At 48.1% G+C, this 10,950-nt stretch overlaps 1 non-coding gene across 1 annotated transcript; it reads right to left on the minus strand.

Moving 5' to 3' along the window:
- Nucleotides 1-6,462: 6,462 nt before the first annotated feature.
- Gm24008 lies at nucleotides 6,463-6,600 on the minus strand. The gene has a single exon (XR_003956640.1). It is a non-coding gene; the product is annotated as a small nucleolar RNA SNORA17 (small nucleolar RNA).
- Between the last annotated feature and the right edge of the window lie 4,350 nt (nucleotides 6,601-10,950).

Here is a 10,950-nt window from a genome sequence, read left to right on the forward strand (position 1 = left end):
GGGCCCTTGGGAGATCACGGAGGTAAACAAGAGGTCACCTTCTGGGAAAGCAGAAACTTGCGAGAATCTGGAAGGTCTTTCTCCAGCTTTCCAGAAGGAATAAACAGCTGTTGGAACAGACTCTGAGCAGCCCAGCTGCAGAGAGGAGATATCTTGGATCTGTCAGCTGCCTGCATGGTGTACAGAGCGCTTCAGGGTTGCTGCTTTTGTGAGTCGTCACTCTGTTTGGGGCTTTTTGGTGATGCAGCTGTTTTTGAGCCACACCTGGTACTGTAAATAACCCCTCACCCACACTCCTGTTAGCAGACCAATAAAATCTCACTAGTTTAACCAAGTTGGACCTTGGTGTGGATGTTTCTTGGTTCTGTCATGGGGTTGGTTCCCTTTCTGAGAGAACAGATGTGTGTGTGTGTGTGTGTGTGTGTGTGTGTGTGTGTGTGTGTGTGTGTGTGTTTGTCTCCCCAGGAAGTCTATCACACACAAAGACTGGTTCCCTTTCTGAGAGAACAGATGTGTGTGTGTGTGTGTGTGTGTGTGTGTGTTGTGTCTCCCCAGTAAGTCTATCACACACAAAGACTGGTCCAACCAGTCCCTTTGAGGACGTGCACCCAATGATCTCACAGCTATTCAGGTAAGCCCCGCCTCTTAAAGGTCTCAGCACCTCCTGCTAGTGCCACAGGGCCAGCCAAGATCCGGGCAGCAACGCCCCGCACATTCTACCACGGAGCCCCAGCCCAGCCGCTTCACAGTGGATTCTTCCTGTGTTATTACTATTCCACAGGATTTGCCTAATACTTATTTACCCAATACTTATCTGTTAAAATAACAAACCTAAGAATGGTCATTGCAACCCAAATCTTTCTGTTTTTACAACCTGAAGTCTCAGCATGCTCCAGGCAAACTCCCTCCTTCCCATGCCTTAATTGCCTCTTCATTTGAGGGAAACACCAGGGGGTTTGGAGTCCTACGGAAAAGATCAGGGAAGAAAGGCGATCCAGGGCTCAGCACCCCAGCCCTGCCGATCTGACCTCGTGTTCAGGAGTACTCCACTTTCCCACAAAAGGTCAAGGACGCTCAAGACTCAACAGAAGGCTCCAGGTGCCAGGAGCGAGCCTTGCCCCAAGCAGGTGCAGAGCTGAAATCCATCGACTGAATCTTAGAAACTTCCTGCTCAATGTTTTTCTCTGTTGCTAGGAAACCTGGTTTCCTTAGCTGGTCACCGGTTAGCACCCCCTCTTGTGTCCAGAAGAGCAAAGTTCATGGTTTCAAACTTACTCCCTCCACTTCCCTCCACTTCCCTCCTCTCTCTCTCTCTCTCTCTCTCTCTCTCTCTCTCTCTCTCTCTCTCTCTCTCTCTCTCCCTTTTCTCCCTCTGTTTCTTTCCTTCTCTGACTTTCCCTCTCTGTCACACACACACACATGGGCGCGCGTGTACATGTGGATGCAGGCGGCCTCAGAGACCACACATGTTGGATCTTCCTGGAACTGGAGTTGCAGGTCACTGTGAGCAGCTCAATGTAGGTGTGGGGAACAGAACCCGGGTTCCCTGGAAGAGCAACATGCACACTTAATCACTAACTCATCTCTCTACTTAATTTTTATCATGGAATACGTAGAAAAGTATCCAGAAGTCTGGCATGCCTTTAATCCCAGCACTCAGTTTTCAGAGACAAGAGGATTTGAGTCTGAGGACAACCTGTGCTACCTGTAGATTCTGTATCTTAAAAACTAAAGAAATGAGAGGGGCTTGGTGGCCCTTGGGAGGCAGAGGCAGAGGCAGAGGCAGAGGCAGAGGCAGAGGCAGAGGCAGAGGCAGAGGCAGAGGCAGAGGCAGAGGCAGAGGCAGAGGCAGAGGCAGAGGCAGAGGCAGAGGCAGAGGCAGAGGAGGCAGAGGCAGAGGCAGAGGCAGAGGCAGAGGCAGAGGCAGAGACAGGTGGGTCTCTGTCAGTTCAAGGGCAGCAGCCTAGTCTATAAATCGAGTCCAGGACAGCCAGGGCTTTGTTACAGAGAAACCCTGTCTAGAAAAACTAAACTAAACAAACAAACAAAAAACAAAGACAGAGGACTTTGCCACTCCCTTATTCAATCAGACATTGACTGCCCAGGAAATCATACATCTCCCGGATCTGCAGGGCTGTGCCTGCATTCTTTTTGCTTTGTGCTTAATTATCAGAATACATATTTAAAAATGGGAAGTTTGTGTAAATAAAGTCACACATTTCATTCAATCTAATGTTTATGGGCACTGGAGAGAAGGCTCGGCCATTGAGAGTGATTACGGATCTTGCAGAGGCCCAGAGTTCAATCCTCAGCACCCACTGGGTGGTTTGCTCACTACTGCCAGGAACTCCAGTCCCAGGGGATCTGACACCCTCTTCTGACTTCTGAAGGTACCGGGCACTCATGTATACATACTTCCACACAGACACACACATAATTTTAAAAAATTAAAATGATCTATCACACTATGTTTGTGAGGTTCATCAATGCTATTACATGAAAATGTGCTTTCTCATTTTCTTTTAAAATTAATAATTAGTATGTGAATGTATGATGTGGGGATTCAGCTGTCCACGCCACAGCGTAGACATGGAGGTCAGAGGGCTATGCCACGGAATTGTTTCTCTCCTCCCACCGTGTGGTTCCTGGGGATGGAATTCAGTTTTGCTAGGCCTGGGTGCTAAGCTCTCTTACCTGCTAAGTCATCTCGCTGGCACTGCTGTATAATATTTCAGTACATGACTATACAATAATTTCATTCTGCTCAGGGACATTTGGACTACTTTCAGATTGGGGCTGTCTTGCACAGCGCTGCTTCGAGTCTTCTGTCTTCCCTTATGCTCTGTTGCATGAGGCTGTGCTTCTCTCTTGGGTATCGATGTGACAGTGTATCTAGGTATACCTAGACAGTGTATCTCTGGCTGGCTGTACTAGATAATGCCAGAGAGTTTTCCAGAGTGGCTGAACAAATGCCTGGCTGATCCTGCCCAGCACACTGTTCATTCCCACTGCTCCACTCAGCAACATTTTGTATCACCAGATAGTAATTGTCACCTCTCTTGAGGGTGTGTAGCCCATGGTCATTTTAATGATTCCATATAATACAGTATATTAAGTATGTGTCTTCGAGTTTTATTGTTGTGAAGAGACACCATGACCAAGGCAATTGGAGCTGGCTTACAGTTTCAGAGGTTTAGTCCATTATCATCATGGTGGGAAGCATGGCAGGGTTCAGGCAGACCTGGTGCTGGAGGAGCTGGAGAGTTCTGCATCTTGATCTGAAGGCAGCAAAAAGACTGTCTTCCACACTGGGCTGAGCTTGAGCATATATAACCTCAAAACCCCCACCCCCACAGTGACATACTTCCTCCAACAAGGCCACACCTCCTGATAGTGCCACTCACTATGACCGAGCATTCAAATACATGAGTCTATAGGGGCCAAGCCTATTCAAACCCCCACAGCATGCCTTCACACATTTGTCAGTTGTCTGACTTTCATCTGAACTGAAATGTCTATCAAGAGGTGGAAGTTTAGCTCAGTGACAGAGCAATTGCCTAGCAGGTACAAGGACCCGGATTCAGTCATCGGCTCTGAAAAGAAAAGGAAAACTTACGCACAAAAACAAATGAACAAGCAGAAACAAAAAAAATGAATCAAGGAACATTGTTTAAGTTCATAAAAATTAATTTGTCAAGTGTGGTACTCCCATACTCTGGAGGCAGAGACAAGCAGATCTCTGTGAGTTAGAGGCCAGCCTGGTGCTCATGGTGAGACCTAGTCTCAAAAAAGGTGCTTATGCTGGGCGGTGGTGGCGCACACCTTTAACCCTAGCACTTGGGAGGCAGAGGCAGGCAGATTTCTGAATTCGAGACCAGCCTGGTCTACAGAGTGAGTTCCAGGACATCCAGGGCTACACAGAGAAACCCTGTCTCAACAAAACAAAACAAAACAAAACAAAACAAAAGGTGCTTATTAATTTTTGTTGTTCTTCTTCGTGGGGTTTTTGTTTCTTTGGTGTTTGGTTGGTTTGGTTTACACATGTGTGCTTCTGTGGAGGTGTCTGTGTGTGCTGTATGTACAGGCTAGAGGCAGGGCATCCTCCTTTCTTGCTTTCTACATTTTCAGTTTGTCTCTGACAGGGTCTCTTGATATAGCCCTAGAACTCACAAAGATCTGCCTGCCCCTGACTTCCCAGAAATCACAGGCCCACACTGCCATGACAGCTTTATTTAGTTTAAAATTTTTTATTTGCTGTGTGTCTTAGGGTTTCTAACTGTATGACAGAACACCTTGATCAAAAACACCTCCCTGGAAATGGCTTATTCAGCTTACACTTCCATATCACTGCTCATCATTGAAGTAAGTCATGACAGGAACTCAAACTGGGCAGGAACCTGGAGGCAGGAGCTGTTGCAGAAGCCATGGATGAGTGCTGCTTACTGGGTTGCTCCTCATGGTTTACTCAGTCTGCTTTCTTATAGGACCCAGAATGGCCACTTCAGGAATAGCACCACCCACAGTGGGCTGGAACCTCTAATTAAGAAAATGTCCTACAGCTGGATCTTATGGAGGCATTTTCTCAACTGAGGTTCCCTCCTTTCAGATAACTCTAGCTTATGTTAAATTAACTTAATACTAGCCGGGTGGTGGTGTCGCACACTTTTAATCTCAGAACCCAAGCGACAGAGGCAGGCTAATCTCTGAGTTTGAGGCCAGCCTGGTCTACAGAAAGAGTTTCAGGATGGTAAGGACTATACAGAGAAGCCCTGTCTTGAACCAAACAAGGCATAAGACCAGTCAGATGCTAGGTGTGGTGGTGGTGTACATCTTTAATTGGAACACTCAGAAGGCAGAGGCAGGTGGATCTCTTGAGTTCAAGAGCAGCATGGTCTTTATTGAGTTCCAGAACAGCCGGGCTACATATCAGAGAGACCCTGTCTTTAAAAACAAGATCCTTCTTTCTCTCTTTCTTTTTCTCTCTTTCTCTCTTCCCTTCTTTAACTTTTTATTGGTTCTTTGTGAATTTCACATCATGCACCCTAATCTACTCGCCTTCCCCTCCCCTCATACCTGCTTTCCAGTCTCGCAACTTCCCCACCAACAGAGAAAAAGAAAAGTCTCCTCGTTGTGGAAGTTGAAGTGTGTCACAATGTGTCCCACAGTAAACCCTTCTGTCTACCCTGATAACAAATGTTCATTGCAGTGATTCATTGGTCTGGTATGAGGCCTCTGGCTTGCTTCTGCTACTCCAGCAATACTGGATCCTCACTGGGGCTCCTCTCGGACATCCTGTTGTTGCCCTGTGTCATGGAGAGCTGTAGTGTTGGATCTGTAGGATCAGCTCCTTCATGCACCCCATCAGTTCATCAACGGGGTAGATGTTGGGGTGGGCCAATTCAAAGCCCTGGATCTGGGCCAGGGCGGTATCTGAGCAACCTGTCGGCTCTCCTGCTGTCACACTCTCATGGTTGCCTCATCCCTACCCTGGCCACCAGGGTCACCTGGCTGCCTAGAGGGGGGACAGGGCCCGCTCTCTTGAGTGCTGCAACTGGTGAGGGCCAAGAACTGCTCTCCAGCTCTCTCGACCCCCAGGGCTAGGTCTCCTCCTGCCTGCTGAAGGTGGTGAAGGACAAGAGGGGAGGAGGCGCTCTCTCCCACATCCACGCCAGCACATGGGAGATGAGCTCTTCCACACTCACATTGGGCTGGCTCACCCAAAATGCCTGCAATGTATGGAGCCCTCTCTCCCAAGCACTGCAGCTGGGTAGGGACAGGGGCAGCTCTCCTGCTCTCATGTTCCCAGGGCCAGATCTCCCACAATGCCCAAGTGAGGGGTAGGGCCAATTCTGCACATCTCTCAGACATCAACACAGCCCTAGTGGCAGCCTAGACCAGGGACATCCTCTTGACCTTTGGTGATTATAGATCCCTGCTGCTGCAGGTCGACAGATCCAGACGTGGTCCTTGGTGGCTGCACAGGCAAGGACTCCACAATAGTCCCAGGTGGTATCACCAGTTACTCACATCAGTTCTGCCTCACTTCAGTGGGTCCACGTCCTTCTGCTTCTCTTTCTCCTCCGTTTCTCCACACTTACTTGCTCCTCTTAGTGGTGCCCAGGATCTCTGAGTGTCTGGGTCATCTCAAGAATGCTATGTGCATTACAGTGCTGGGCAGGGGTCTACTCAGACATAGTCTGCTCACACCCAGGCCGGTGTGGTTCTGGACTGATGGATATCTCAGGCTAGCTCCTTGACTGGACCCCCTGGCGCTGGTCCGGTAGTCATTTCAAGCTCACTCCTTGCCCCACTTGCCTGAGTGGCCCCTTTTGAGAATTGTCTGTTTAGGACCCGTTTCTGCCGGGGGGCAGACAGCTGCAGGCTGGGTTCTTCTAGTCTCTGGCTTGCTCCCTGTCCTGGGAGCCCATCTGGGCCTGCCTGGCACCAGAATGGTTGTTCTCTCAAGCTCGATTTTTTCAGACATTCAGATATTCATAGGTAGAACACTGGGCATAGACATGGCCTCTCTCCTCTCTGTTACCCACTGACGACATGCATGTGACACAGCCGCCACACCTTACTTGCTGTGTCATAAGCAGTAGAAAAAGAGAAAAGACAGCTTACTCTGGTGGTCTGGATCCTTCTGAAAGCCAATGCCAGGGCAAGGTTAAATGTTCAGAGACTTGTTAAGAGAGAGTCTGGGTCTGAGAGGATGTAAGGAGGGAAGGGGAAGTTGGAAGACTATGGGGCAGTGGGCTGCGCACAGACAGCCTGGTCTCCAGTTGAGCGTAGATCTTGAACTCCAGTGGGACCCGGTAGGTGGTAATTTCCACCTACATATGACGGAAGGCGTTCCTGGACTCCTGGCTCCTGTCGAAGTTACCGCCCCCACAGCCCCCACAGGAGAGGTGTGTTGTTATCAGTCATGTAGAAGCAGCACCAAGCTTTCCCACATGCAAATAAGGTTTCCCCCAAATTCTCAGTCCAAGCCAATGAGAGGTACCTGCTGTCAAACCCTGAATCACCCCCAGACTGTATATAAATCCGTCCAGGGAATTAAAGGTTTGTGAGAACTACTTCTCATCTGAGTCTTTTGTTCCAAGAGCTGTGACATTGGGAAGAGATCTTCTCTCCTGAAGAGCCACCTGAGGTCCCACCACACTCCTCACTGGATAGGCTTCTCATTGGCCCAGCCCAACCCAACTCAGCTGGAGTTACCAAGCGACCTGGAAGGCACCACAGAGACTTGTCTCCCTGCCTGCACTCACTTCTCTTTGCTGGAACCCTCACACCTAGCCTGGACAGAGATCTCCGTGGAAAACCTCTGGTGCCCAGGCCCACAGAAGGCTATCCTGGAAGTCCTCAGGTTGGGAGAGTGGTAGGGGGGAGTATGTGGGAGAGGTCTCTGCTTGCCACCTAAGGTGAGTGTGTCCATCTGCCATATTAGGGAGTCTGTGAGCTAAAGGTGAGTGTCAGAGGTGTCTGCGTCTCCAGGCATGGGTCTGCCTCAGGATCCCTCTGTTCCAGTGTGGCCAAGGCCGAGTGTGGCCTTGGTCAGTTCTGATCCTGATCTTGGAGATCTGTCTACAGGACCAGGGTCTTGTTCACACAGCCTGAAGAGAATAGCTAGAGAGATCTTTCTAAAGCCATCTTGGTATACAATCCTCTACCCACTGGTAGGCTCTGTAGGCTCCATTGTCTCACTATTTCACCACTTCCTAGTAGTTCCACCAAGAGGACCAAGCATTCAACACTCAGCCTTGGGGAACAGCAACATGTGAACTGGGTCCCTTTCAGGAAACTGAGACAAACAGCTGTCATTGTTCTCCCGGGCTTGACCTTTTCCCCCGGTGTCGGCTGACCTGCATGGTCTCCGCGCACACTCAGTGTTCCTTTGGCCTGTGGGTGGATGACTGCACAAGTTCGATGACCAGGGTCCAGGACAGCCAAGGGCCAACGCCCCTTCATTTCCAGTCCTGTCTGCCCAGTTCAGGATTCCATGCTTTCTTTTAGACCCCACTTTGGACGGGAGCTCCTGGAATCCATAGCCTGAGATGTAACCAGCGCCCAAGCTCCGGTGGTACAGAGGCCCTGAGAACCATCAAGGTCACTGCTGGACTGGGCTGGGAGGGAGTGCGCCACTCAGACCCTTGGCGGAGCTGGGAGACCTGGGAGCATAAAGCGCTGAACTAGCCTCTCTCTGACGCATCCAGGCTGCCAAGGACCAAAATGACTGTGTCCTCCATCTTCCTCTGGCTTTGTCCCATGCCTAGGGGGTTTCAACCTATCGGTCATGTCCTGCTTTTATGGTCACTAATAAGCTGAGGTTGAAAAAATACAAGGTAAAACATAGATTTTTTTCCTTTTATTCAATTTATTTGAGTACACCATAGCTGCGTTCATGCACACCAGAAGAGGGCATCAGGTCACATTACAGATGGTTGTGAGCCACCATGTGGTTCCTCTGAAGGAGGAGTCAGTGCTCTTAACCTCTGAGCCATCTCTCCATCTTCCTAGATTTTACCTTTTTATTTTCTTTGTTTTGAGTGCTGGGTATTCAAAGCCAGGATCTCTTGTATACCAGGCAAACATTCAACCACTGACCCTTTTAGCACCCCCCTTTTTTTAGATTTATTTATTTCTTATATGTAAGTACACTGTAGCTGTCTTCAGACACACCAGAAGAGGGCATCAGATCTCATTACGGGTGGTTGTGAGCCACCATGTGGTTGCTGGGATTTGAACTTCGGACCTTCGGAAGAACAGTCAGGTGCTCTTATCCACTGAGCCATCTCACCAGCCCCCCCTTTTAGCCCCTTAAAACATTTTGTTTTGCTTTGTTGAGTTAGGGATTTGCTCTATAGCCCAGCTGGCCTAGAACTCACAGAACTATTTCCTACCACTGCCTGCTAAGTGCTGGGATTAAAGGTTTCTGTCACACCTGGTTCTTCAATTCTTTTTCTTCTTAAATTTTAAAAGGTTTTGAGTTTTGTATGGACTTGTGAGTATGTTCATGTGTGTGCACAGTTTTTGTTGTTGTTGTTGTTTGTTTTTTTTGTTTTTTCGAGACAGGGTTTTTCTGTGTAGCCCCAGGTGTTCTGGAACTCACTCTGTAGACCAGGCTGGCCTCGAACTCAGAAATCTGCCTGCCTCTGCCTCCCAAGTGCTGGGATTACAGGCGTGCGCCACCACGCCCGGCTGTGTGTGTGCACAGTTATGCACAGCAGTCTGAAGTCAGTCTCTTTATGTCAGGGACAGAGTCTCTTACTAAGACGAGGGGCTGACTGGTTACCCAGCTGGACGGTAGGCACCTGTTTTCTCCCCACCCCCGAGGGCTGGTACTACATATCACACTTTGCTTTCTATGTGGGTGCTGGGATCAAATCTGGGGCCTCATGGTTATCTGGCAAGCATCTTACTGAATGGACTATCTCTTCAGACTCTAAAGTTTGTTTGTTTTGTTTTATCATTTTTATAATTTTGGCATTTTGAAATAGGATCTTGCTATAGAGCCCAGGTTAGCCTCAAGCTAGTGACTTTCCCGGCTCAGCCTCCTGAGTGCTGACTATAGGTCTATTCCTACAACTAGCCTATTGTGAACATTTCTGTTGTGAATGCAGGTGTCCAAATAGTTCTTTTTTTTTTAAAGATTTATTTATTTATTATATGTAAGTACACTGTAGCTGTCTTCAGACACACCAGAAGAGGGCGTCAGATCTCATTACGGATGGTTGTGAGCCACCATGTGGTTGCTGGGATTTAAACTCCAGACCTTTGGAAGAGCAGTCGGGTGCTCTTACCCGCTGAGCCATCTCACCAGCCCCAAATAGTTCTTAAAATATCTTTTGCATATATTCCCAGAAGTGAAGCTTCTGGGTCATGTGGTAATCCTATCTTAAATTCTTATTTTATTTCTTTTTAGATTTTAATAAAAGATTTAAAGAAATAATTTTATTTCTTTTTAGATTTGTTTTCTGTGTATGAGTGCTTTGTCTGAATGTTTGTCTGTGTACCACATGTGTGCCTCATCTATCCTTGGAGGTTACATGTGTGCAGTGCTGGAAGAAGCCAGCAGATGGCAGCAGATCACCTGGAACTGGAGTTACCAATGTCTGTCAGCAACCTTATGAGTGAGTGCAGGGAACTGAACCCAGGTCCTGTGCACGAATAACAAGTGCTCTTAACTGTTGGGTCATCTCTCCAACCCTATTTCATTTTTAAAGTTTTTTTTTTCATTCTGATTTATGTGACAGTGTTCATGCAGACCAGAAGTCACTGAAGATACGACAGCTGTGAGCTACCATATTGGTGATGGGAACTACCTTAGTTACTTCTCTATTCCTGTGATAAGACGCCATGCCCAAGACAATTTACAAAAGAAAGCATTTAGTTTGAGCTTACAGTTTCAGAGGATTAGAGTCCATGATGGTGGGGCAAAGGCATAGTGGCAGGAGCTACCTGAGAGCTGTGTCCAAGTAGGAGGCAGAGAAATGCACAGTGGGAAAGGTGCCTGGCTTTTGAAACCTCAAGCCTGCCCCCAGTGACACACCTCCTCCCCCCCAGGCCACACCTTCTCATCCTTTACAAAACACTAAACACAAGAGCTTACAGGGGCCACTGTCATTCAAATTGCCACCACGGAGCTGAACCCAGCTCCACTGCAAAAGCAGCCCCTTCCTTAACTACTGAGCCATCTTTCCTAAGCCTCAATTATTTTTATAGTCTTACTCTGGTCTCACCTTCTGTGTGGTTTTTAACTTTTTAACTTAGATTGCAAAGAAATAGGTTCCAGCATCTTTTTTGTTTTTTTCTCCTAAAGAAAAAAAAGAAAAGAAAATCTCACTAAGTAGCCATTTCCAGTTTAGAACGCCCTATGTAGACCAGACTAGCCACCAGCTTGCAATGACCCTCCTGCCTTTGCTTCCTGAACACTGGAGTTACAGACACATG

This window comes from Mus musculus, chromosome 6 (genome assembly GCF_000001635.26).
Source record: "Mus musculus strain C57BL/6J chromosome 6, GRCm38.p6 C57BL/6J".
Classification (NCBI taxonomy): domain Eukaryota; kingdom Metazoa; phylum Chordata; class Mammalia; order Rodentia; family Muridae; genus Mus; species Mus musculus.